Below are 27,453 nucleotides of genomic sequence, written 5' to 3'. Positions count from 1 at the left end.
TTGGAAAAGTGTCTGTTCATATCTTCTGCCCATTTTATGATTTGTTTATTTGTTTCTCGTGTATTGAGTTTGAGAAGTTCTTTGTAGATCTTGGATACCAGTCCTTTATCTGTGGTGTCCTTTGCAAATATATTCTCCCATTCCGTGGGCTGTCTCTTAGTTTTTTTGACTGTTTCCTTGGCTGTGCAGAAGCTCTTTATCCTGATAAAGTCCCATAAGTTCATTTTATCTTTTATTTCTCTTGCCTTTGGCGATGTGTCGTGAAAAAGGTTGCTCTGGCCGATGTCATAGAAGTTGTTGCCTATGTTCTCCTCTAGAATTTTGATGGATTCCTGTCTCACATTGAGGTCTTTCATCCATTTGGAGTTTATTTTTGTGTATGGTGTGAGAGAGTGGTCAAGTTTCATTCTTTTGCATGTAGCTGTCCAATTTTCCCAGCACCATTTATTGAAGAGACTGTCTTTTTTCCACCGGATGTTTTTTCCTGCTTTATCAAAGATTAGTTGCCCAAAGAGCCGGAGGGTCCATTTCTGGGTTCTCTATTCTGTTCCATTGGTCGATGTGTCTGTTTTTGTGCCAGTACCATGCTGTCTTAACCAAAGCAATCTTGACAAAGAGAAACAAAACTGGAGGTATTACAATCCCAGATTTTAAGTGACACTCTGAAGCTGTAGTAATCCAAACAGTATGGTACTCATACAAAAATAGACACGTTGATCAATGGGACTGGGTAGAAAGCCTAGAAACAAACCCACGATTATGTGGTCTATTAATCTTCAACAAAGGAAGCAAGAATATGCAGTGGGCAAAAGACAGTCTCTTTAATAAATGGTGTTGGGAAAAGTGGACAGCTACATGCAAATTTAACTGGACCACTTTCTTACACCATACACAAAAATAAACTCGGAATGGATTAAGGACCATGTGAGACATGAAACCATAAAATGTGAGACATGAAACCATAAAAATCCTAGAAGAGCGCAGAGGCAGTAATTTCTCTGACGTTGGACATAACAACATCTTTCTAGATGTGTCTTCTGAGGCAAGGGAAGCAAAAGCAAAAAATAATGATGGGCATTACTTCAGAATAAAAAGCCTCTGCACAGAAAAGGAAACAATCAACAGAACAAAAAGACAACCTACTGAATGGAGAAGATATTTGCAAATGACATATCTGGTAAGTGGTTCATATTCAAAATATATAAAGAACTTACATAACTCAACACAGAAAACTGATGTTCCAATTAAAAAATGGGCAGACAACATTAACAGACATTTCTCCAAAGTAACCTACAGATGGCCAACAGAAGCATGAAAAGGTGCTCAGCATCACCGATCAAGAGGGAAATCCAAATCAAAACTACAATGAGATATCACTTCACACCTGTCAGAATGGCTAAAGTAAAAAACACAAGAAACAGCAAATGTTTGTGAGGATGTGTAGAAAGGGAACTCTTCTGGGCTATTGTGGAAATGCAAACTGGTGCAGCCACCAGCCACTGTGAAAGACAGTATAGAGGTTCCTCAAAAAATTAAAAATAGAACTACCCTATGATCCTGTAATTACACTACTGGGTATTTACCCAAAGAACACAAAAACACTAATTCAAAAGGGGGTGGGACTCTGCTCACAAGCTGGGGCTGAACATGGCTATGTATTGGCACAAAAATGACAATTGGCATTTTGATAGTTGGGAGGTGATGTCTCATTTTGATTTGCATTTCCCTGATGATGAGTGATATTGAGCATCTTTTCACGTGCATGTTGGGCATCGTTTGTCTTCTTTTGAAAGATGTTCAATCCTCAGCCAGTTTTTCTAATCAGATTTTTTTTTATTGAGTTGTGGGAATTCTTTGTATATTTTGATATTAACCCTTTATTGGATACACATATGATTGCAAATATCTTCTCCCATTCCGTAGGTTGCCTTTTTATTTTTGTCCGTGGTATTCTTTGCTGTGCATATGTAGTTCTACATATTTGTTTTGTTTTTCTTGCCATTGTTTCTGGAGTCAGATCCAAACAGATATTGTTAAGATGAATGTCAGGAGTTAGCACCATTTATGATTTCTTCTAGAAATTTTATGATTTTGAGTCTTACATTCAAGTTTTTATTCCATTTTAAGTTAATTTTTGTGTGTGGGATAAGATAGCGGTCCAGTTTTATTCTTTTCCATGTGACTGTCCAGTTTTTCCAGCACCATTTATTGAAGGGACTGTCTTTTCCACATTGTATATTCTTTCTTCCCTTGTTATAAATTAATTGACTATATTTGTGTGGGTTTATTTATGGGCTCTCTATTCTGTTCCACTGATACATGTATCTGTTTTTGTGCCAGTATCATACTTTTTGATTACTATTGCTTTGCTGTATAGTTTAAAATCAGGTTGCATGATGCCTTCAGCTTTGTTCTTCTTTTTCAGGATCGCTTTGGCTATTAGGGCTTTTTCGTGGTTCCATACTAATTTTTGGATTGTTTGTTCTATTTCTGTGGAAAATGTCATTGGAATTTTGATTACATTGAATCTGTACATTATTTTGTGTGATATGGACCTTTTAACATTATAAATTCTTTCAGTCCATGAGGCACAAAATATCTTTCTATTTGTTTCTGTCATCTTCAATTTTTTTTCATCAATGTCTTACAGTTTTCTGTGTACAGGTCACTTCCTCTTTGATTAAATTTTTTACTAGGTTTTCTTTTTCATGCTGTCCTAAAGAAGATAGTTTTCTTAATTTCTCTTTCTGATAGTTCATTGTTCATTGATAGTTCATAAAAACATAACAGATTTTTGCATATTACTTTTGCATCCTGCAACATTAACGTGTTCACTTATTAGTTCTAAGAGTTTTTTGGTGGAATCTTTAGGGTTTTCCATACATCATGTTGTTAAGAAGCAACGGTTTTACTTCTTCCCTTCTGATTTGAATGCTGTTTATTTCTTTTTCCTGCCCAAATGCTAGAATTTTCAATACTATATTTAATAAAGTGGCAAGAGTGAGCATCCTTCACTTGTTCCTAATCTTAAGGGAAAAGTTTTCAGCATTTGTCCATTGAATATGATGCTAGCTGTGGGTTTGTCATAAATGGCTTTTATTATGTTGTAGTATTAAGTTCTGTCTATACCCACTTTGTTGAGCACTTTTATCAGAAATGGAAGTTGAATTTTGTCCAGTGCTTATTCTGCATCTGTTGAGATGATCAGGTGATCTTATCCTTCATTTTGTCAATATATTTGTATAAGAATGATTTGTGGATGTTGAACCATCCTTGCATTCCTGGAATAAGTTCCACTTAATCAAGGTGTGTGATCCTTTTAATGTATTGTTTAATTGAATTTGCAAATATTTTGTTGAGGAAAATTTTTACATCTGCATTCATTGGGGATTGGCTTGTAATTTTCTTTTTTTGTGGTGTCCTTATCTGGTTTTGGTATTACAGTAATGTTGGCCCCCCAAAATGAGTTCAGAAATATACCCTTTTCTTCATTTTTTGGAAGAGTTTGAGAAAGGTAGGTGTTACATTTTCAATGAATGTTTAGTAGAATTAACTTGTGAGTTTGTCTGGTCCTGAACTTAGGCTTTTGGGGAGTTTTTTGATTAAAGATTCAGTGATTTTACTAGCAATCAGTCTATTCAGATTGTTTTTTCATGGTTTAGTCTTAGAAGAATGTGTATTTCTAGGAGTTTATCTATTTCCTCTAGGCTTTCCTTTTCATTGGTGTATAATTGTAATAGTCTTTCATGATTTTTCATATTTCATTGGTTGTAACTTCTCTTTCAATTCTGATTCTATTTCTTTGTGCCCTTTTTTTTTCTTACTATAGCTAAAGGGTTTTTTTTTTTAAATTTTGCTCTTAGTTTCATTGATCTTTTCTATTACTTTTTAAGTTATTTCATTTATTTCCAGTCTGATATTTAGTAGTTCTTTCCTTTTACTAATTTTGGATGTCTTTTTCTAGTTCCTCTAGGTGTAAAGTTAGATTGTTAGTTGAGATTTTTCTTGTTTCTTGAGGTAGGCCTGTATGGATTTTTAAAAAATTCATTCTGACAGCTGCTCTCTATTAATTGGTATGTTTAACTTACTAAGCTTAGTTTTTTAATAATCTATGACTTCATTGTGTGTGGTTCCAAGTGGGTTCATTTCTATTGCCTTTGAGGGCAATTTGGGATTATCTTAATTTTTTTTCAGCAATTGAGTTGCTCTTTTTTTTTTTTTTAAGGTTTTATTTCTTTATTTGAGAGAGAAAGGGAGCACAAGCAAGGGGGGAGAGGGGCAGAGAGAGGGAGAAGCACACTCCCTGCTGAGCGGGGAGCCCGACTTAGGGCTCGATCCCAGGACCCTGGGATCATGACTTGAGCCAAAGGCAGACACTTAATTGACTGAGCCACCCAGGCACCCCATGAATCTCTAACTCTTAGATGCCATCAAAGAAGCCATAAATATTTTTTAAAAAATTTCTACCCATTGTAGTATTCCTCAGAGAAAAGCTTGATCTGGATTTATTTAGTCTGCCATTATTAGAATCTGAGTTTCCATCTTATTACTTCCAAAATACTTCACTGTGAGATCAGTTTGTTCTCTTTTGTCCTTTTCTATTCTCTCTTCCAAATGATTGTTCTTTCACCCATTAGTTCAAATAGAGTAAATTAAAATATATTTCTATGAGGCTTGTGCCATTCATCCATGAAACTTTCTTTACCTTTCTTTTGGTGCCATATATTTCCTAGATAATATTCCTCTTTCACTGAAGACTGGCATCTGGCTTACTGTCTTTTTGTCCTTGAATCTATTATCTAAGTTTTCAGTAGGCCAGAGCTCTTGGAACTTCAGATACGTATGTATAAGTGCATGTTCCAGGACCTTAAGTCCAACCTATCTAAAATCAGTCTCATGAATCCACCCAAAGTTTTCCCACATCCACAAAACAATTTAAAAAATTTTCTATGGCGTTATACTTCTGATGATATCCAACTAACTGCTTTTAGACCATTCAGCCCATAGATAAAAACTATGCTGTTATCAAGTATACCACTTTTACATGGTTCTTTGGAGATAATAGTTACAACATTTTCTCAACCCAGAATTAGAGCATGTGATCAGACGCACTTGTATATACCTACAGGGTTACTAGATTATAAATTAATAATGAGCACTGCATTCTTTTCTCTGAAAAAATCCATAATGTTTCACCATAGTAGACATAGTGGATATTATATTAGACTGGTAAGTGGGGGCTCTAGTCCTGGCTCTTGTAATTTGCATATGACTTTGAATTGGTCACTTAACATTTCTGGGTTTATATTCTTTAACTGTAAAATGAGAGGGATATAGTACATGGTCTCTGAAGTGTCTTTTTGTGGTGGAAGATTATCTTACCGGTCTTGAACAAGAAAGGGTATATGTAATATTCTGTGATTGAAGGGGAATTAGAGGGTTCTCAGTATAAAGTTTAAATTATGTTGATTAGGCTCTTCACATTAAATTAAGTACCCTGATTTGGAGTCTCTACCTTTTCCACATGCAAGGACAATGGTGACTGAATATAGCCTAGGTGTTACTACCTAAGACATGCCCTCCTTTCTTTTTGTCACTAGTTTATCAAATATTTGTGAAGTACCTACTGTGTCTGGCACTGAGTTGTTTCTTGGAGATCACATGGTGATTGATAACTCTGTGGTTCCTGAATTCATGGAGCTTATAGTCCAGTGAGGGAAAATGGCATTTATGAAGTCACATAAATAAATATAAACTTACAGTGGTGATAAATATCATGGATGAGATATGCATAGTACTTTATATAGCATATAATGGGGGAGGGAATTTGATTTACAACAGTCAGGCAGACTTTCCTAAAGAAATGAGGATGAATTGAAACTAGGGAAAGAAGGAAGAAGAACATCATAGACAGAGGAAACAACATCAGCAAAGGTCCCTAGATGGGAGAGAGACTGATATGAACAGGGACTGAAAGATGGTCAGAGTCACTAGCATGGAGAAGACGGGGGAACACAGTATGAGTTGGGGCCAGAGAAGCAGATAGGGGCTAGACTCTGTAGGGCCTTGTAAACCTGGTTACGGATTTTGGTCTCTATCTTAAGAATAACAGGATGCCTTTGAAGTGTTTTAATCTGATTGGTGACATGATTAGATTAGTGTTTTGAAAAGATCACTCCAGCTGCACTGTGGAAAACAGATTGCAGAGGATAAGAGTGGATGCAGAGAAACCAGATTAGTAGCACAGTAGTCTAGGAGAGATGTAATAGTAGCTCGAACCAGGGGTTTGGTATTGGAGATAGAGAAGTTGATGGATTTGAGACATATTTATGTATTTAATGATGGATTCAATTTGGTAAAAGAGATGAAGATACTAAGGATAACCAGTGGTTTTCTGGTTTGTATCATTGGAGTGATTATAAATATATATATATATATTTTATTGACCAGCAGTTATCCTGGAAGAGACCATGGTATGACAGAAGATTATAAGTTTGCTTTGGACATTCAAGAAGTGAAATAAAGTAGGCAAGAGAATATGTAGGTACTGAGCTGAGGAGTGTTCTGGCCTGGCGTGTTGGGTTTATAATTCCTGTTTGTCTTTCACTCTTTAGGTATTTTACTTGGAATTTGATAACTGTAGAGACCTATAAAGGGAAGGCTGTAGTGACCAAAGCAATATTTCCCATATGGAAAGATTAAATGACAATGACTGCTCTGAATCTGACCCATGGGTCATAGCAAAGATAAGTGCCATGTGCCATGGATTGCTTTGGGAGCTGTTAAAATGTGTCTGGCACTGTTATGGTTATTGGAGATTGTGAAGATGAATAAGACATGGTCTTTTATTTCAGGAAACTTTATCTAGTTTGACAGTTGGACATGTAAATAGATGATAACAATGTAGTGTGAGTGCTGTGACAGAGAGATGCCCACTATACTAGGGGAGCATATTAGAGGGCTATTTAACCCAAAATGAGTTAGTCAAGGAAGATTTTCTAAAGTTGTTGATACCTAAGCCATCTGGAAGATGAAACATGGAAGAGGAAGTAAGAAGGAGAGGGAAAAAGAAAAGGACTGAAGCAAGAGGGATCATAGAGTGAGAGTGTTTATTGTCAGAGAAAATGCAGAAGGTGCTTTCTGGAAACAAGAGGGTGACATTTAGCTTTGTTCTTCCTTTTTTCTTTTGTTTCTTTCTCTCCCCCCTTCCTTCTCCTCTCCTCTTTTTTCTTTAATAGATGTGTACTTATATAGTTCAAAACTGAACATTATATAATGATAATACACATACAGTAAAAATCTCTCTTCCACCTTATCTCCTATCCACCCAATTCCTTTCCTCACACCAACCCGCAGAAATCCAGGTCACCACATTTATTTGTTTCCCATACATCCTTCTAGAATTTCTTTAAGGAAGACAGAACTACCATTAAAAAAAAAAAAAGTAAGCCACAAGCAAATATAAATATATGCGTTTAAACTTATTTTTCCTTTTGGGATTATTAAATAAATAAATTTAAGCAGAGGCTATAAAAGGAGGTGCCAAAGGAGTTTTGACTTGAACAATTTTAAATCTGGGTAGCAGCACTAAAAAGAAAGGATTGAAGGCTGAGAGACCATTTTGAAGTTTATGGTAAGTACTGTTGAGAGAGTAGTGATGAAGTTTTACTTAAGGGTAGTGGTCATAGAGAATAAGATAAGTAGAAAATAAAGAATGTTATCCAACTGGATCTTGATCTGACTTGGGTTCAGAAACCAACTGGTTATTTAATACTAAACAGTAGTGTGGAGACACTAAGGGTAGTGTTTGGATAAGTTGTGTGAATGAACGGTGCATGGAAGGAAAAGTGTAAACCATTGGGGTTTATCCATGAAATGAGGAAAAGAAGCTAATAAAGACGCTAGGCATAGCACAGGGGTTAATAGCTCATACACTAGAGTTCTGTAGACCTGATTAAATCCAACTCTTCCATTTACTAGCTGTGTGATCCTGGGCAAGTCACTTAATCTCTCTAAGTCTTAGGTTTTTTATCTGTAAAGTGGCTATGATGAAAATAACTACCTCCTGGGATTGCATGAGGATTAGAGGAGATAATGTACAAGGAAGGCCTTGTATCTGGGACTCACTGGGAAAGGCTAATCATAGATTGGGAAGTCATTTGGTCATTTGAAATGAGTGAAGGTAGAGAGTGAGAGGGTGGTTAAATCAAATTTGAAAAGAATATGAAATACTTTATGGTTATTTTGGTAATCTGCCTGTTGACTTGAAAATGCTATGCTGAGTTCTAATCTATTCTATAATAGTTAAGTTAGACCAAGGGATCATTGAGGTACTTTTAACTCTGTTCTTTGATGCCATAACTAACCATCTGTGAACTCTAAAACCGTATCATCTGTGTTACAGATTTCAGAATAAAAACTGTTCTTTCAGATGCTACTAATTTCTTGATTTGGATTCATTATATGGCAACACCTAGAATTTTACCTCTTTAGATATTTAAGTTTGTTTTTATGTGGCTGCTTCCGTAAATAATTTTGTTGTTTTGACCATAAAATATAGTTTTTTCTTCTCTTTTCTTCTTCTTCCTCTTCGTCTTCTATTTTTTTTTTTTCAATAAACACCTTGTAAAAAGACTATTGTTTGCCTTGGCCCTTTTAATCTGCCCATGAGGAATTCAAGCCGAATGATAGGGAGCTGTGAAAATCCAGTTAGTGTGAGCTGTAATCTTTTTTGCTAGCTTTAAATAGTTAGAGTACCATGCAGACACCCTGCAGATAACTGAATCAAAACATAAAGTAATCACCTAAACATGGATTCTGCCTTTGCTGTTATGGAACTATAGTAGAAATTGCTAATAACCATTTACTTTTCAGAAAAATACTTGGTCATGATATCAAATAAAATCAGGGTTAGATACTAAAAGCTCTATTTCACAGGTAGGCAACCCGGGTGTTTGTGAAAAGCATCGATTTCTGAACGTTTGATATTATCCCGTATTTATAATACCCTCTATTATAGAATTAGGAAAACATCTTTATAGAAAGAGAATATTTATAATCCTCCAGCCTTTCAGTTGTCTTCTGCGTCAGATATTGCTCAAGGAAAACAAGAAACTGTAATATAATCAGGCTTTTTGAGCTGTAATAAAACACAAGAAGAAAGTATTCTGCCTCTCTTTTTTCCTTATGAAAGAAACTGGTTTCACTAATGCAATTTATTGAATTGAGGTAGCAAAATATTCTCTAATAACTTTGTCAAATGGAGGTCTATTTTTCTAGGTTTACTGGCTCCTTTTTTTTTTCAAGTTAAAAGATGGATCTCTCATCCATTAGATTCTGCATTAGAGCGATGAGAAACACTGTGTGCAGTATGCCGATGCCGCCTCCTAATTTTATTAGCTTTCCATTTTCTAATACTGCTGTTGATAATATTCTGGTGAAGTTTATAAAATAAAATAGGCTATTTGTTGAAACCAATATCCTAGTGTTGCTGGCATGATTCATGCTACATTAGGCGTTCATAAGTCATTAGTAATCTTTTATGTTCAGTGTATTGTCCTGAGCAGCAAACTTGCACTCCTTTGTTTTGAAAGATTCATAGTGTCTATTCCAGGACAAAGGTTTCATAAAGTGGATGTCTTTTCTATGCTTAGCACTTCACCTTAGGCAATTTATAGAGCTCAACATGCCAGTTTTTCAAAATAGAGGAGCCCACTTTTCATCAAAAATGTAGATTCTGAAACTGTGGTTGCCAGTCCACATTCTCAACACTTAGTTTTTCTGTAAACTTTTTATTATAGAAATATTAAGACTTATGAAAAAGTGAGAGATTGGTGTAACGAGCCCAATTTATCCGTTTTTTTCTTCCAACAGTTTGCAGTATATGGTCTGTTTTAGGCATGCTGTGTACAAATAGTTTTGGAAAACTATTATTACTATTATTGTTTAAATTGAGGTATAATAAATGTATAACATTATATTAGTTTTAGGTGTATGACATAATGACTCGATATTTGTCTATACTGCAAAATGATCACCACAGTAAGTCTAGTTATCTTCCATAGTAAAATAAACTATTATATTGCCTAAGATATCATTATTATTATGTTGCTGATGGTCTCCATGAAAGTTCTAAAAGCCATTGCTATTTTAGTGGACTGATAAGTTTGGGTATGTGGTTAGATTAATATTGTTTTTAATACTGTTATTAGATATTTTATGAGCAGTTATAATGCTCTCATTTGCATACAGTGTACTGTGCATGTTGTCTAAAACATTCTGACCAACAGATGTCAGTTGGGGAATATCCAGGTATTTGCTAATAACCATAGCGTTACTTCTCTTTTAGCTTCCATTTCCTCACTTGTAACTAACTTTGTCTCTATCCTTTCTAAGCTGCCTACTCCTACAGTCACGCCAAATGTGGGGCTCAAACTCTTGGCCCGGAGGTCAATAGTTACACGCTCTTCTCCCTGCTGTCCTATAGTCACATCTTATTTTTTTTTTTAAAGACTTTATTTATTCATTAGCAAGAGAGAGACAGAGAGAGCACAAATAGGGGAAGAGGCAGGGAGAGAGAGAGAAGCAGATTCCCCACCTAGGGGCAGTCCGATAGATATGGGACTCAATCCCAGAACCCTGGGATCAGGACCCAAGCTGAAGGCAGATACTAGATGCTTAACCATCTGAGCCACCCAGGTGCCCCTGTAGTCACATCTTATTTTTTTTTTAAAAGATTTTATTTATTTATTCGACAGAGATAGAGACAGCCAGCGAGAGAGGGAACACAAGCAGGGGGAATGGGAGAGGAAGAAGCAGGCTCATAGCAGAAGAGCCTGATGTGGGGCTCAATCCCATAACGCCGGGATCACGCCCTGAGCCAAAGGCAGACGCTTAACTGCTGTGCCACCCAGGCGCCCCTGTAGTCACATCTTAAAAAGTTAACAATCTTGTCATTATCACCAGCTGTACCCTGCGATCATATCTTATTAACATATATTTCTTTCTTCCACCATCTACGTTTCCAACTCAGTTCTTTAGTATCCTTTATAAAAATGTTTGCCTTTATTGAGGCCATCAAAAGAAAAGCCTTGGGGCGCCTGGGTGGCACAGCGTCTGCCTTCGGCTCAGGGTGTGATCCCGGCGTTGTGGGATCGAGCCCCACATCAGGCCCCTCCACTATGAGCCTGCTTCTTCCTCTCCCACTCCCCCTGCTTGTGTTCCCTCTCTCGCTGGCTGTCTCTATCTCTGTCGAATAAATAAATAAAATCTTTAAAAAAGAAAAAAAAAAGAAAAGCCTTTTCTTTTTTCTTTTATTTGTCTCTACTGACACTTGAATGGAGTGATATTTCTACTGATATGGACCAAGCCAGTATCATTTTCTACCTGAGGTACAGCTTAGTGTCTTAGTTGGACTTCTTACTTTCAAGACTCTTACCCTCCCTACAAACCATTATCCACACAGCAACCAGAGAGATCTCTTAAAAACATTAGTCATCCTCTTTCAGTTTTTCTCCCTCAGTTTACATTGGAGTAATTCTAATTGATTTTTAAAATTTATAAGTTGTTTCACCAAATTTCCCTTGCATCAAAACCTACCAGTTACTCCAATTTAAGTGGTAACTACTAGATGATAAATGATCTGGCCTATCCCATGAACCTTTAACTGGTACTTTAAATATAATTATTTCTATAAATAAGCCGTGAAAGCATGTGGTCTATTCTATGGCAGGTGGTCAGACAGATTGAGAGAAGAATATAAAAACTAAGTTTTTAAAACTGAAAAACAAAAAAAGACATGTTTTTCTATCTTGAAGAGAATTTAAGAAGTATCTTTACTGACTTAGTAAATGTTTTCAAAGATTGTGATAATAGAAATAAAGAAACTTTTTATCTTTTTAACCAGATGATTTGCCTGTGATATATTTTCTTCTTTTTCCTTGACTTAGAGGAAGAAGATAAAGAATTCTCTAACATTATATATTTGAATCTCTTTCAAATTATGTTTTTAAACTATCAATCTTGATACTCATTTTTCTACCTCTTTAGTTTTTCCCTTTACAAAACCAGTCTTTTGTTTCTTTCGATAGTGATGCTGAGCTCCCAATGCCTCAGCACTAAAAGAAATTTTATAGACTGTCATGTTAGATATATGGCAACAGAGACCTAGTCCAGCCTATTTTCTTTACAGATGAGAAAACTGAGGCTACCGGATGTTAAATGATGTATTTTCCCAAGGTAGCTATCAAGGTGAGATTTTGATAAATAGTTATATAGTTGTACAAATAACTCTTATCTTATTGAAGTACATGTTTTACACTTAGACATTTTGTATCTCCCCACTGTAACTAACTCCAGTATGTATTTTAAAAATATGTATTAATAAATATGGGCATTTTCTGGGATTTTAAGATTCAGTTAACCTGCTGCTTCTTGATAACTCATTAAAATCCATTCCTCTACCTGTCACTAGCTATCCGGTTACTGCTGCCCAGAATTAAAGGGTTTGCTGTTCTTGTTAAAAAGGAAGATTTACATCCCTTTGGGCTTAGACACAATGAGAGGTATAGGACAGATTAAGGATAAGTATCACAGACACATTAGTGACTTGTTGGGACTTTCTCACAGATTTAACCAAAAGAATTGTGGGGGGGAGGAATAAAAAACATTTAGGGAGACTGCAGTATGAATAAAACTCTAATAGTCCTTAAAAATATTTTTTACATTAACTAAAACACTAAAAATAAGACCTAAAGAGAATATTAATTACATCTAAAATAAGGACTCCTTGATATCATTGTATCAGTCAGGGACCAGTCAGGAAGGTGAAACCACACTAGTTATCTTAATAGAATTTTTTATGGTGAGTTGGTTAAATAGGTATGGGAGGGTGATGCAGAAGGGGGAACACTGAGATAACTCTGTAATAGCAATCATCAGGCACTGTTCTTACGGGCACAAAGAGAAGAGGTTGGGTGCTCTCTGGCAGCACATATACCATAATTGAAACAATACAGAGAAGATTAGCATGGCCCCTGCACAAGGATGACATACAAATTTATGAAGCATTCCATGTATTTTCCAGAATCTTTGGGGAAAAAAAAAGAGAGAGAAGAGGTTGGGATAATCAGGATTTAGGATCTCAGAGAAGGGCAGAGCTGGGACCCAGATCTGGGAAGAGTAGGTGTTGCTTGACTAGTGTTGGTACCTCAGGGGCTTGTGGGAGGGGCTCCACAGAGCTAAGAGCTGGACCTTTGAGAAGGGGATGCTTTGAGAAGGGAATATGATGGGTCTGGTTCTGGGAAAATGGAAAACAACGACAACCTAGAAATTGGAACCAACTCTACTAAGCAGTTACTTCCTCTAGAGTACAGAGTTTTTGCCAGGGCAGCCCTGACAGGAGCAACAAGTAAAACAAGGAAGTCCTTCTCACTTTCTGGAACTATTCAACTTCCTTCTGACAACTCTTCCTAGCAGAATTTAACAGGGAGCTAGCTGGCAAAGGAAAAATGTCATTTGCGGAGTTCTGTAATAGATTTATGGTAGAGGCAACAGCTTAATAGCTAGCACAACCATGCCATTTTCGTCCTTTTATACTAAAAACATCCCATTTCTCTTCCTTGAAGTGCTAATAGTTGTTTATATCCATTGGTTCCTACTGTTGTTCAAGAGATAACAAATAACTTGAATGTTTGTGATTACTGATTAGGTCTTTCTCAATCTATGTGCCCCATGCCTAGTGTTATGTAAGGTTATGTAGGCTTTTGCCCATGGTGGTCACTTCATGGTATAGCATGTGGCTCAGCATCCTCTTTCTTACAAATGCTAGGGGTGTACAGTTCTGAGTCTTGAGTTTACTTTCCTCTACATATTTTCACTGTAAAAACTTCTTTTTGATCTTTTACTTTCCTCCCCTTTTCTGTACCCACCTGGAGTTTCCTCTTTTTGGACTGGCCCGTAACAGGATTGATTTGTAGTTTGTGCATACTGAACCAAAAATGACTGGTTAAAATATGTATATTAGTAATTAAGAGCCTTTTAACATTTTGTGTAAGGGAACTTAAAGTTAAGGAATATTTTCTGCATACCATTGTTCTCAAGGTTTTTTTTTTCTCATTATTGCCCCCCTACGAGAAAAATTAAATTTAAATCAATTTGATCGATTTTCATTTAACTTAAATGAGAGAGAAATTAACAAAATTAAATACTAAGGAATAAGATTCCTGAGTTGAGTTGAACTCTGAAAGGCCACAAACCATTTTAATACCTAAAAATTTGTCTGTTCTTCCCCCTCCAATTGAGAATTGAGAATACATCTATATAATATACAAGCTATATATTCAGAGACTTGGGTTCCAGTACAAACTCAGTTCCTGAATACAAACTAATTTACCAAATAAGGAGATTCTTGTCTTCCGCTCTTCCTCCCACCCCTTAATTAGATCAGTGGCTTTCAAACTTTTCTTATCCCTTCTTTAATCCTTATCTTCCTCTTTCCTTTCTGTTCTTTCCTCCTTTTTCCTTACTTGCTCCATTTCCCCCCCTTGGCTGGGTTGAGTGGATGGACTGAGATCCTTTTACTCTCCTGCCGTACATGCAAAGATAGTTTGGAAACCATTTAGTCTATGATTATATCATATAATTCAATAAATTGAAAGACTATTTGGAAAGCATTGGAGAGAAATGTGAGCTAGGTTTCTGGACCAGGGTTCAGAACCTTTTTATAAAGACCCAGGTAGTAGATGTTTCGGCTTTGCGGGCTTACAGTGTCTGTCAGAACTACTCAGCCCTGTGGTTGTAATGTGAAAAGCAGCCATGGACAATAAATAAATGAATAGGCATGTCTTTGTTGCAGTAAATTTTCTTACAAAGCAGGCAGTGGGGCCAAGTTAGCCTAAGGACTATGGTTTGTCATCTCCTGGTCTAGCCTGCCACAGCCTCTTATATAGAATAGTGGCCTCCCAAATGAGGTACAAACACTTCTGATTGCACTCTCCATAATTTATGTACAATTTTTAGTATATGTGTATATATTTCCTAGTTTATTTAGAAATTTGATAGATGTACTGTTCTAATCTATTATGTCATCATTTTTAAGAGTAACATACTTTGCATTGTATAGATACATACTAACCTATTCAATAATCCTTGTATCTTTGGACATGTAAGCAGGTAAGTTGTCTTCATTTATTGTTGAAATGATGGATATTTTTATACATAAATATTGTACATATATGCAGAAGTATTTTTGTTTATAAATGTCTTTGTGTATATTTCTTGTATTTCTGTAGAAAAAATTCCTTGAAGTGAACTTGCTGGGTCAAAGAGTATCGGGGTTTTTTTTGTTTGTTTGTTTTTTTAAAGGTTTTATTTATTTATTTGACAGAGAGAGAGAGAGACAGGCAGGGGGAGTGGGAGAGGAAGAAGCAGGCTCCCAGTGGAGGAGTCTGATGTGGGGCTGGAACCCAGGACTCCAGGATCACGCCCTGAGCTGAAGGCAGACGCTTAATGACTGGCGCCCCAAGAGTATTGGTTTTTATGAGGTTAACGCACATTGTCATTTGACACCCTGGGAAGCTAGTATGCATTCACCCTTCTTTCATCGCTAGTAGCGAGTAAGTGCCCACTTTTAATGTACCAAAAATATTACTCCTCTAGCCAAAAATTTATTGACTGAATCAGTAAAATAATTAGAAATACAGTTAGTATAATATGATACTTCTTATTTCTGTGGATGATGGAAAATTTACTTTGTCATTTCTGATTATAGTACCCTTTCTAGAGGGAATTTAATGATGCTATTTCTTGACTATTACTAAAAGGGATGGATACTGACAGATCTAGTGAAAGGATGGCTGAGCACCCAGGAAGTAAGTCTTCCAGTGCTTCAGTAAACCCATTTCAGACCCACTTATTATAATGTTATAACAAAGCACAGACAGGTGTTCAGACATCATCAGCTATCCCAAGAGGCTAGTTTCACTTTCAGAGCTCTATTTATATGAACTGGTAAACCATTAAGAACTGTATACTTTGTGCCTGGATGGTTTTAGCTACTTATATTCTGAAGTTAATGGGGGAGGAATCCCATCTTTTTAGATTGCATGCCATGACTTCCTTCATAGTATCTCAATTCAGATATCACTATTGATAAAATTCCTGGAAAAAAATAATATTGAGCTAACATCACCTTAGGAATGGGATGCCTAAAACAGCAGGTGATAGGATTTGTCAAATTATCATCAGATGAAAGCATTTTAAGACTGAAAATGGTAAAATCTGGCATTTTAAAATTATTTTTGTGCTTTCTAAATAGTTTTATGAATTCCAGATTTCTAAATTTAGTAAATAATGCTTTAGGACTATGCAATATATGTATACTTTTTTAAAGGGTAGATTTTCCTTGTCTCCAAATGTGAGGGGTTTTTTCTTATGCTGTCAAGTTTGAAGGAGGTAAGTTCCTGGTTGGAACTGAAAGTACTGTGTAGGAATTAATATACCCAATTAAGGGTTTTTTTGCAGCTCTTTATTTTGCATAATTTCAAACTTAACAAATATGTTTTAAGAAGAGTAAAGAACTCTCATGTATACTTTATCCAGATTCACCAGTTAGTTTACATTTTTGCTTCATTTGCTTTATCAAATTCTCTGTCTCTCTCTCGGTATGCTTTTTTCTGAATCATTTGTTAGTAAGTGGCAGACATCAGTCCTTTTACGCCTAAATATTTTTGTGTATATTCCATAAGAATTTTTTTTATGTAGCCACAGTACAGTAATCAAAATCAAGAAATTTAACATTGATACAGTATTATCTAATCAGCAGTTCATAGTCCCAGTTATGTCATATAACTTCCTGTTTGCATGTCAACCACCTTTACCCTCTATCAAAGACCGAGTCCAGTTTAGTGTCATATATTACGGTTAGTTGTCATGTCTCTTTAGTTTCCTTTAATGTAGACTAGCTTAACCGACTGAGCCACCCAGGAGTCCCTCACTGTGTGTTTTCATAAAGATTTTTTTTTTATTTATTCGACAGAGATAGAGACAGCCAGCGAGAGAGGGAACACAAGCAAGGGGGAGTGGGAGAGGAAGAAGCAGGCTCATAGCAGAGGAGCCTGATGTGGGGCTCGATTCCATAACACCGGGATCATGCCCTGAGCCAAAGGCAGACGCTTAACCGCCGTGCCACCCAGGCGCCCCTGACATTTTGAAAGCTATATAGGCTGGTTGTTTGATAGAGTGTCCCTCAATTCAGGTTTGTCCAGTGTTTCCTAATGATTAGATTCAGATGTGCATTTTTTGTCAGGAATATCACAGAAGTAATGTTGTGTCATCCTCAGCACATCATATTGGGACTCAAAGGATGTTGGTTTGTTCCATTACTGGTGATGGTAACTTTGATCATTTGGTTAAGGTCCATTCAAAATTTGATCTGGCAACATAAAAAGAACTTTTATAGTGGTTTGATTTCTAAGGCACACATTCTGGTCTGAATAAATTGCTTGATATATTTTCTCTGTATATTACGTGTTCCCCATTTGGGGAACAAAACAAAACAAAATGGGCTTGTTTGTTTAATATTGGTGAAAAATATTAAGTGAATAAATAAAATAATGGATTTCTATCATTCTACTTTATATCAATTTCAGGGGGTTTATTTCTACTTGATTTGTTTGAAATTCTTTATAGTTTGTTTACAGACTGTATTGGTAGATGATACTACATTTCACAACTTATCTAAAGAATTGTTATGATATAGAGTTTTAATTTTTTTTTTAAGATTTTATTTATTTATTTGACAGAGACAGCCAGCGAGAGAGGGAACAGAAGCAGGGGGAGTGGGAGAGGAAGAAGCAGGCTCCCAGTGGAGGAGCCTGATGTGGGGCTCGATCCCATAATGCCGGGATCACGCCCTGAGCGGAAGGCAGACACTTAACGACTGTGCTACCCAGGCGCCCCAGAGTTTTAATTTTTTTAAATTTGTTTCATGTTTTAATACTTTCTTCCTTTTCTCATGCAGTACTGAGCCCTGTTTGTATATTATTCCATTGTTTCTAGCCCTGTACCAAATGAAATCTGGAATATTCCATTATTTATGTACTCCTCTTAGATAAATTTTAAATTAGGAATGAAACAAATGTAAAAGCAGGATATTCCATAAATACATGGTTTTAAGAATTTTATTTTAAGGTGAGAAGGACTGTCACAAGTCCTTTACTCTGCTTTCAGAGAATCCATTCCTGAAAGATTAAAATGTATCCTCTTCAAGTCCTTGACATAAGAGAATTCCAACATATTAGCAATCTATTCAAGTACTTAACACACTCTAGAAACGCTTTTCTGTAGTTGACCTAAGTCCGCTATCCTATTTCTTGTTTATTTGTAGTAAAGATGGAGAATAACTAGTTACTATTCTTATCTAAAAATGGCTTTGAAAATATTAAATCCCACATCCTGAGTAAATTACTTGCTTTCAAAGATACCATTTTCTAATTCTCTAGTCAGATGTGTGACTAACCTGTGGCCATGATGCCTCTCTTTAGTTAGAAATCCAGAATTGGATAAGGACCATGGACCTTTTATTTATTGGCCTCAACTTTAATGTTATTAAATTTACAGTATGCTGCATGGTTTATAATCCAAGCAAAAAACCAATAATGCATTATTTCTTTTGAGTGGGAATATTATTGAGATGTGCTTGACAGTATTGGAGTTTTGTATAAAGTTGAGCTGCAGAAGAAAGTTTGAAAAATCAATAGTTTTATATGTTATAATTTAGTTTTTCACTTTGCATTTCTCAAGTTATTCAAGGGTCTAGTTCTTTATTGTACTTTTAATAAAGAGTTGCTGGTAACTTTTTAATCACGTATAAAGTTCTGAGTAAAAGAACAAAGAAAATTCAAAAAAATAGTAAAATAACACACAGAAAGATGGATTAAAATAAGACCATAAGAGTGAAGTTGTTCTTTACCCATTGGCTAAAATGTCATTTGTTGTTACTTTCCCTTTTTTTTTTTTTTAAAGATTTTATTTATTTATTTGACAGAGAGGGAGACAGCCAGCGAGAGAGGGAACACAAGCAGGGGGAGTGGGAGAGGAAGAAGCAGGCTCATAGTGGAGGAGCCTGAAGCAGGGCTTGATCTCAGGACTCTGGGATCACGCCCTGAGCCTAAGGCAGACGCTTAACAACTCAGCCACCCAGGCGCCCCTTGTTACTTTCCCTTTTAATGTTTTTAAATTTTAGCACTGATGGTTTAACTCTATATGAGTAGAAAGGTAATTGTAAACAACTGTCTGTATGTTTTTGTTTCCTCTAGTTTGGCTTTATGCAATTTTACCAGCATATGTTTACTAAATTCTTAAAATATTTTAGTCTAAAATCTACAGTAGATGTGTATGATTTAAGTTTACTTTTGGATGGTGTAATATATTTACATATATTTTTAAGAGCAGAAATGGATTAGGGAAACAACATCATACAAATTCAAATTTTAACACTCAGTTTAAGTAAACTAAGGTTAATAAATTTAATCATATTTAGGGGCGCCTGGGTGGCATAGCGGTTAAGCGTCTGCCTTCGGCTCAGGGCGTGATCCCAGCGTTATGGGATCGAGCCCCATCAGGCTCCTCCACTAGGAGCCTGCTTCTTCCTCTCCCACTCCCCCTGCTTGTGTTCCCTCTCTCGTTAGCTGTCTCTATCTCTGTCAAATAAATAAATAAAATCTTTTAAAAAATAAATTTAATCATATTTAGTAAAGTATTCCCATATCTTTTGACAATTGATTTCATTTTTTCTTATCAAGTCCATTTTATAAAAATAAATGACTATCTGGGATACTAAGAAAAGCATGTAGCCTTAAAATCAGATGTTTAAAATGAAATTGTTGGGGCCCCTGGGTGGCACAGTCATTAAGCGTCTGCCTTCGGCTCAGGGCGTGATCCCGGCGTTATGGGATCGAGCCCCACATCAGGCTCCTCCGCTATGAGCCTGCTTCTTCCTCTCCCACTCCCCCTGCTTGTGTTCCCTCTCTCGCTGGCTGTCTCTATCTCTGTCAAATAAATAAATAAAATCTTTAAAAAAATAAAAATGAAATTGTTGACTGCAAATGTGTAAAAACACAAATATATACACGTGCATGCATACATATGAATAAATTCATGCATTGGTGTCTGTATCCAGCAGTGGTGCTCTGGAGACACATTTAGAAGTGAATTATGACTCGGATTTCAAGGCCTGCCCAATATTCTGAGTTAGTATTCTGTTTTAAGAATGAAGTCATGTTTCAGCCTATGCCAGGGGAACAAAGGCACACGGTTTTAGATAATCTTATACTGCTCATACAGGTTGGCAATCACTGAATTATACTCATGATGCAGTTATGTGGCTACTAGTGGATATATTTAAAATGTTTTGGTTGTTCTTGGAGTGGCATTTGATGACGTTTGGGACTAGGACCTCAGTTATTGGAAAGAGTATACTTCTAGTTGGCTGCTTTAAAGGCAGCAATATCGATTAATTGAATAATATGAAACAAAAACAGAATTCAGTATAAAACATGTGGCTTTCCCATTCTTTTTCTTTTAGCAAAGTGATTATGACCTTATAAAAGGCACCTACTGACTCTTGCAAGTGGAAAGAAAAAGATACGAAATCCTTTTCAACATTTCCTTATCTTATTACTTCCACTGTGATTTTATCATCATCAGAGTAGATGCAGATATTCTCCTCAAAGTTTTTTCTTATCAGTGAGCCCAGCTTTCTATATTGTCCTCAAATTAGCTTAATTAAACTTACTAGGAAACTGTCAGTTTGGTGTCTTTGCAACTACTCTCTTATTTTCTTGTGACCAGTTCTCTTGTTAATAATTGGTCTGAAGTGATGACCAAGATTTCAGAAATTGATTGTTATGAAAGTTAAGAAAAACATTTGGAATCCACAGAGTTAATGAAATAACTCTTGATCATCTAAATTTAATACAAGAACTCATGTAGTATCACAGTGAAAAGAAGTTTCCTGTTTTATATTTAAGAGTATTTTAATTGAATCTTAATGCATTTAAGTTTCTACAGACCGTTAAGTTTGGCATTCTTTTCATGATAAATGCTATGTGTTTAGAAAAATCAATATTAAAATTTAGCTTCAAAGAATTCATGAAGAGAAACATGAAATCTTGATATATTATATACAAAAGACAAATCCCCGATCATTTATTTTTATGCAAATGAATTTGATTTAGACATAATTCCCCAACATCACCATGAATTTCCATCTGTGTAACCCTGATGTTCTTAAGCAGTCAGCAGTTACCTCATGCTCTGGGCTATATTCACTGTGCATGTAGGGAAACTGTGACTATCTTAACACTTTAGATGATGATATGAATAACAATTGTTTGTTGATTTTATTCTCTATCTCCCTGGATAACCTGCTGTCTGCAAAGGCTGAATAAGTGGCAGATAGCTTTTGTCATCCCTTATCCAAGCTGTACACTTGTAAGGAAGAGCAGGGATAATCGCCTCAATCTAATTAGGGGTTAAAAGAGGCCATGACTGTGATGTGGCAGTGAGACACCTTACTGTAGCAATCCTGTTTGCATTAGAAAAATAAGGTTGTCATATTGATTATTCAAATTGGCTTATATTGGCCAAGGCTCAATGGCTTGTCTTGCAGCTGAAGCAGTTGAAGATGCAGCTATTCACAGAAGACCTGTGCTATAGCATATATTGTATTGTGGCTTGTTTGCTAATTTGAGGTTTTAAGAATGAAGACAGAGTTTAATCAGGCGATTTAAAGGTTAAACTGATCATCAGAAACTGAAGTTTAGCTTCCACCTTGTGATAGCAATGATTATGTAAATTCTGAATAAGTGAAGATCTAGTAACATTTTAGGCTCTAACTGAAGATATTATGTATAAATATGAAAGTATTATTTGGAGCTGCTTTAGACTGTTGATGCATGCTTTGATGGTAAAGAAAAAGGGGTAATTGGTATTAGTCAAAAGGATGCAGCTTGTGTTTCTTGTTTCCCTTCTCACTTCTCTTCAACCTGTTCTCCTTTGCTTCACCCAGTTCTGGATTTTGGGTATGTTCTTAGAAATAATGGAATGTAGAGACAGGTTTGAAAATTTCTTGTACAAATCTTTAATCACTCTTTCTCAGATGTCCTCCTCAAGTCCCACTAAGTTGCTATAAATGGATGGCCTATATTTTGATATACATATCAAGTGTCTGTAGATATTGGATAGTTTTTATGAAACCTCCAGTATAGAACCAATTTTTAAAATGAAGAGTTAGTATTATAGTCCCCTCTAGTAGTAGTCAGTTGTTTCGCTTTTTGCTTTCTCCTGCTTGAGTATCACAAGGATTCGTGGGAATTTTATTCAACATATTTCAATCAGAATTGTTATTTTGTTGTTTTTTGATGCTCAAATTGTAGCACATTTGTTCAGTATGAATCTCTTCAAACTGGCTCCTATGTCCTTGACACATGAACCTGTTAGTTTTTAAATGATTCTTTACATTTTGCTTCGGTCTCAGACTGAAAATTTTTTGTTCCAGAGCCTGGAATTAACCATTTATTCAAACAACCTTGGCTCCTTTTAGTCAAGAATGGTATTTAGAGATCAAAATATGATGCTACAGAGATGACATTTCTTTAGTTCAGTGGGCAGAACTTGAGAACACTCTGTGTTTCCTTGAATCTAAGATGTGGTCAATTGTAATTCTATGTACTACTAAGAAAGAAAAAACATTGCCATTAATTTTAAGACACCATGTAATGCAAATGCTTCCTCATTACAGATTATGTTAAAATAATATTCAAAATGTACATCTTAGAATCAATGAAATATGGTATACTAAATCATGAATTCATACTATTATTTTAAATTGTAGTGTGTGGGAACTAACATAACATAATAAAAAATAAAATAAAATAAATTAAAAAATTGAAATTTATTATCACAGAATTTTGACTTAAGGTTTAGTTTGTACATATATTTTTTTCTTCTTCAGTGAATGTGTTCCTAATATTAGCATAATTATTTGCTTTATTGTATGGTGTACATGAAATGGTTTTTTAAAATAATGTTCTTGAGTTTATAAACAATCGATGGAAAAAGTGTAAGTAGAACTTTATCAGAGAATGCAGCAGTAAGTCAGGAAAATGAACCAGGAGTTAAGAGTGGTTCAAACTAGAAATACAAAGGTAATTCAGGGGCGCCTGGGTGGCACGGTCGTTAAGTGTCTGCCTTAGGCTCAGGGCGTGATCCCAGCGTTCTGGGATCGAGCCCCACATCAGGCTCCTCTGCTAGGAGCCTGCTTCTTCTTCTCCCACTCCCCCTGCTTGTGTTCCCTCTCTCGCTGGCTGTCTCTGTCAAATAAATAAATAAAATCTTAAAAAAAAAAAGGTAATTCATATTGTGAAATTTGTTAGTATAATTAGCTGTAGTAATAAGTCAAAAGAGTTTAGTGATGTCTCCCCTTCTTCATTTCAGTTATTTTTGGTAATTCAGAGTTAAGAGTGTTGTTATGTGATTTTAAAAATATAAGTTAAATCATACAGTAAAACACACAGATCTTACGTATGCAATTTGTTAAGTTTTGTCATATGCATTCATTTGTAGAACTTGTGTTCCATATTGCATCCCTTTCAAAAATTTCCTTATGCTCCTTTGCAGTCAGTCCCTTCTCCAGTCTCCAGAGCAATCACTATTCTAATTTCATTTACAATAGATTAGTTCAAGAACTTAATATAATTGGTATCACATAGTATGTATTTTTTTGTACCTGGCTTCTTTTGCTTAGCATGTTTTTGAGATTTATCCATGTTGTTGCATGTATTAGTAGTTTGTTCCTTTTATTGCCGACTACTGTTTCATTGTATGAATGTACCACAATTCATTCTATTGAAGGATAATTTGTGTTGTTTTCACTTTGGAGCTATTAGGAATAAAACTGCCATGGATTTTCTTGTACAAGTCTTTGTGGAGTTTATATTTTCATCTCTCTTGGGTAAATATCTAACAGTGAGTTTTCAGTTTTTGAGACTAGAGGAGCTATGAATGTTTGTGTACATGTCTCTGAAGGGACATATGTTTGCATTTTTTTGCATAAATACCTAGCAGTGGAATAGATGGATTGTATGATAGGTGTATATTTAATTGCCAGATGGTTTTGCACAGTTGTTTTAGTTTACATTCCCATAAACAATTTATGTTTCAACAAGAAGCTTCAGTTGTACCTCTTTGCCAACATTTGGTGTTACAGACCTTTGAATTCCAGCTACTCTAATGGATTTGAAGTGGTATTTCATTGTGAGTTTAACTAGCATTTTTCTGGTGACTAATGATGTTAAACACCTTTTTTTCTGTGCTTACTTGGCCATTTGTATATTTTCCCTTGTAAAGTATTTGTTCAAGCCTTTTATCTATTTTTCAAAAAAAAAAGATTATTTCTCTTTTTATTATTGAGTTGTTGAAATTTCTTATATATTCCATGTTCAATTCCTTTGTTAGATATGTGTTGTGAATATTTTTTCCTGTTCTATGGCTTTGTCTGTTAATTTCTTAAACAATGTTTTTATATAAACAGTAGTTTTATAATTTGAAGTCTTATATGTAATTTTTTTCGTTTATGTGTACTACTTGGACCTTTTTTCTAACATGTAAAAGCTAGAATCAGTTTGTCAGGTTCTACAAAAACGCTTGTTGGTACTTTGATTGGAATTGCATTGAATCTATAGATCTGTTTGGTGGGACCTTGTATCTGTAAGATATTATATTTTACCATCCATGAATATAGTATACGTCTTTATTTATTTAGTACTTTAAAAATGTCTCAATAAAAACAATTTTTTTCTTCTTAAAGGTCTTGCAAATATTTTGTTGAAATTTTGTCTATCTTCTTTGTGTGCTTATTGTATTAATTGCCATTATCTGTCCTGTTTGGAATTTGAATGGGAATTCTAATATTTTTCTAATGAGAATAATTTTCTTTTTGGTTTTTGGTAGGTATGATTTCCTGTTTGACGAGATTTCCTTCTATTCCTATTGGATAAGATTTTTTGGAAATTGTTTATATCTTTTTTATCAAAAATTTTTTCTACATTAATTGAAATTGTCTTAGTTTTCTTCTTTTAATATAGGAACGTGTGAATAATAACTGATTCTTTATTATTAATCTGTCCTTGCAGTCCTGAGATGAACTCAACTTACTTGTAGTATACTATCTTTTTGTATATATTGCTGGATTCGTTTGGTTGTTTGTTTATTAATATCTTTTATCTTTGTTCCTGGGTGAGATTTGCCTATAATTTTTCTTTCTTGTTCTTTCCTTCTCTAACTTTAGTATCAAGGTTATACTAGCCTTGTAAATTTAATGGAGAACACTACTAGGGGATATTGATAGTGGGGAGGCTGTGTATGTGTAGGGGAAGGAGATATATATGGGTAATCTCAGTGCCTTCCACTCAATTCTGCTATGAACCTAAAACTGCTCTAAAATTTAAGTCAATTAAAACATGTAATGGTGAATGGTTCATCAGTTTCTATTCTCAGGAAGTTCGTGTAGGATTGAAATGACATAGTCCTTGAATATTGGGTAGAACTAGCCTATAATACAACTTAGGCTTAATATTATCATTGTGAAGGGTTTTAAACTATTTATTCAGGTTTTTTGATGGTTAAAAGACTATGAAGGCTTTCTTTTTATTGTTTTTTTCTCTATTTAATATTAAATCAGTTTCTGTAAGATTTTTATTCTAGAAATTTGTCTGACAAATTCGTTTTACTTGAGTATACAGTTTTATTGGCATAATATTCTCTTATTGACTTTTAATCTCCATAGCATTGGTAGGTAGCTTTATTCCCTCTGCTTTTGAAAATGTTAATACTGTTTATTGTCTCCCATTCACTTCTCATTTCCTCTTTATTATCTTTATGAAAAAGAAACAAAAAAATAAGCATTCATGTCTTCTTTGAAGATGATATTTTGTCTAGATTATTCAGAGTTCATTTTTAAAGGATTTCTCTTTCTGAGTATCTCCTTCTCTCCTGCTCAGTTTAACTCCCATTCTGTTTTACACATGCCACACGATGTACTGCGTAATCCTTTTGGCAATGCTCAAATCATTATTTATTATATAGTTTTAAAATTAGATAGAAATTATATTTCTTCTGTTATAGCAAAGAGAAGCAGTGTATGTTATACAACATTTCCTTTTTTTTTTTATTTGAGTAATGTTAGTATCACTCGTGATGAGGAGAGGGAAATGAATAAGGAATGATTTCTTTCTATTTAGACCTTCCTGAGTATTCTACTTGATGAGGGTTGTAAGTAAAAAGTAAAAATGATAATGGATTAGTCCTTTAAGGACAAGACCTCTTAGTTTGTATGCTCCCATCTTACAGATCTAGATGTTACTGATTTTGTTTCTTGGTCAGTATCATTTTATGGAAAATTCCAAATGTGATAAATAAAAGTTTATTAGTCTTTCATTTATCACATTTAGCACATTTGGGCCTTTATGGAAATACATAATGGAATATATAGGATCATAGTGGTTGGGGAGAAAACATAATACTCTTTGTCTTAACAGTGTACAAGAAAGCCTATTCAACAAAGAAATTTTCCCATCAAAAATGTCAGTGATACTTCATTGAGAAAAATCAAGAGAGTAAACTATTTTTGCTAATATTGCAGAGCCAAAAATGCTGGGGGACTAATTAAAAATCAACATGGTATACACTTATGCAATACAGTGACTATTTCTATCACCACAAATGTTTTGCACTGGCCCTTATGTAGTCCATTTTCCCCTCCACCTCAGCCTTAGATGACTGCTAATGTGCTTTCACTATAAATTAGTTTATATTTTCTAAAATTTTATATAAGTAGAATCACAGTACACATTATGTACTCTTTTGTGTTTGGCTTTGTCCCTCAGCATTATGATTTTGTGATTTATCCATGAAGTTGGATGTGTATCAGCAGGTAGTTCCTTTTGGGGGCGCCTGGGTAGCGCAGTCGTTAAGCAGGTAGTTCCTTTTGAATGAAGAATAATGCACTTTTGTATAAATATATCACATTTTGTTTTTACGCTCATCTGTTAATAGATATTTGAGTTGTTTTCCATTTGGGATATTACTAAAGCTGTTACGAGCATTCATATAAAGTTCTTCAAGTGGACATGTATTTTCTTTACTTGGAAAGTGAATGACTGGCTTGTTTAGAAGGTTTAGATTTAACTTTTAAGAACCTGCCAAATGGTTTTCTGAAGGGGTTGTATTATTTTACATTTACATGACTGATGTATGAGATTTCAAGTTTCTCCAGATCCATGCCAACAATAGATATCATTGTTCTTTTTAATTTTAGCCTTTGTAATGGATTGGTAGATGCATGCTGCTGTGGTTTTAATTTTCATTTCCCTGATGTCAAGTGATGTTGAGCAT

The 27,453-nt window shown here is 35.1% G+C and overlaps 1 protein-coding gene and 1 non-coding gene across 2 annotated transcripts in view; both read left to right on the top strand.

Moving 5' to 3' along the window:
- Positions 1 to 27,453, top strand: part of RSRC1 (arginine and serine rich coiled-coil 1) — a 411,289-nt gene that overhangs the window by 122,273 nt on the left and 261,563 nt on the right. The window lies entirely within an intron of this gene.
- Positions 12,975 to 13,079, top strand: LOC117795635. Its single transcript, XR_004619709.1, has one exon. It is a non-coding gene; the product is annotated as a U6 spliceosomal RNA (small nuclear RNA).

This window comes from Ailuropoda melanoleuca, chromosome 1 (assembly GCF_002007445.2).
Source record: "Ailuropoda melanoleuca isolate Jingjing chromosome 1, ASM200744v2, whole genome shotgun sequence".
Taxonomy (NCBI): Eukaryota; Metazoa; Chordata; class Mammalia; order Carnivora; family Ursidae; genus Ailuropoda; species Ailuropoda melanoleuca.
This window is presented reverse-complemented; position numbering and strand designations above follow the sequence as displayed.